Genomic DNA, 1,996 nt, shown 5'->3' with positions numbered 1-1,996 from the left:
CCAGCCTTTTGTCTCTGTGTTTACCTCCTGGGATTCCTGCAGATAACAGGACTCCTAGCACTAGGCCAAGCAGTCACTGCACCTTCTGCCTGGACTGGAAGCAGGTGTGTCTGAGCCTTTTCTACCTGTTTGTGTGTTTTGCATCTGCGGCCCTGCAATGCTTTCTCCAACATTTTCTGCTTCCCCTTCCTCTCACCCTGAACAAATGCCTGAAAAACCTCCATTTTTACCGGCCATAAAGCCAGGCCTCCCTCCCCGTCCTCGGCTTCCATTGTGTCTGTCTCTGATCTGAAGTCCCTGTCTACCCGTTAAAGCCGTAGGCCTGTCAGGGAACCTTCCTGTTCCGGAGAGTCCAGGACTCTCCCACTAGGCCCCTAGCTCTTACTGGGACGCCTCTCAGGGTTACTGGACCACCTCCTGGCAGATGAGTGCAAACGGGGACCAGGGGATGCCCTGGTCCTCTGTCCGTACCCCTGCAGTTTGAGACACAATGGGAAGTCTTCTGTCCCAACCCCCTAAGGACAGTCCTTTGGGGTGCCTACTGCCAACCTCACTGAATTGGGTTTGACTCCTGATCGCCACCCTAAATGCCTGGTCTTTTTCTGTAACCGAATTTGGCCTCAATACCAATTGGACAATGAGTTGCGCTAGCCATAAAATAGCACTTTTGATTTTAACGTTCTCTGCAACCTCAACAATTTTTGTTAATAAACTCACAAATAATCAGAAGTCCTATATATTCAGGCATTTTTCTTTCTTCATTCCGTCCCTCTCTACTACCTGTCACCCTGCTCAAATTCTCTTAGCCAAATACTCTCTTAATCAGTGCCCTGACAGTACTCCCCTTCCGTCTTTTTCTGAACCCCCTGACTCCTTGTCTGCGCCCCCAGTAAGGCCTCCTCCATATTCTGGGTATCCCTCACCATCACTTCCTCTACTAGCCCCTCAACTCCCAAAGGCTGTGGCACTGTGCCAACAACACCCGTCCCCTCTCCAGAGTCCGACCCTTCAGACTCCCTGGAGTGTGTCTCTCTCTCTTTCCCCCTCTCTCCCATTCTCAGCCCCCTCCCTGCTCAGCCTCCACTGAGCCAACACCTGCAGCCCCTGCAGACCTCTCCCAGAAAGGGAAGAAGCGCACAAATCCTTGGTTGCCACCCTGAGACTGCCAGGAGGGAGGAGTCAGAAAGCTTTGGGAAGTACCAATTTTAATCACCGGCTGTACATTTGATTTCAATATCTTCTGAAATCTCGGTAATTTCTGGCAGTAAACTCACAAATAGTCTGAGATTCTGTACGTCCAGGCTGCCTTTTCTCTGTGCTCCCGTCCCTTTCTCTGTATTTTCTGCTCCCCTTCCCAAGTCCTCTTGACTTAAAGAAAATTCCTCCTCTCCTCCTGCTTCTGTACCCCTCTCTGGTGTCTACCTTTTCAGACCTGCCTGAGCACCTTGTCTCCCTTCTACTCATCCATCTCCCTATTCTGGCCACCCAGAGGCCCTGCGTCCTTATTCTCCTGATCTACCCGCCTCGCTGGAGGAACCGAGTCTTCACTTACCCTGCCAGTTAGCAAGCACACATGATCACAGAACCCCACCTTCTCCTTTGTCCACTCCGGGAAGTGACCAGGACGGAGAGAGTGGACCGGTTCATGGTCCCTTCTCTCTCACTGATCTGTGGGGGGAGGTCAGATGCACAGGCATTCCCTCCCCTGAGGGCAATCAGTTGCCAGACTGCACTGGGCCTGCTCCCTGCTGCTGGGGTCAATGGACAGGTTCCTGTGGGCGGAGTTCACATCCTACTGATAATGGTCTCTATCAGTTGGGCCAGGAACAGGCCAAACTGGCTCTGTGACTTCAGAAGTTAGGCTGCCATCCTAAATTTGGGATCCGCCCATCTTGTCACGTGTATACCCCAATCCCTCCTCTTCCTATTGTGTGTATGTCCCTAGACTACTCCTTCTCATTGCTGTGTAACCTATAGTGCAGCCCCTCCTTGTGAC

Source organism: Echinops telfairi, unplaced genomic scaffold (genome assembly GCF_000313985.2).
Source record: "Echinops telfairi isolate 266 unplaced genomic scaffold, ASM31398v2 ScPeMD7_7;HRSCAF=31, whole genome shotgun sequence".
Taxonomy (NCBI): Eukaryota; Metazoa; Chordata; class Mammalia; order Afrosoricida; family Tenrecidae; genus Echinops; species Echinops telfairi.
This window is presented reverse-complemented; position numbering follows the sequence as displayed.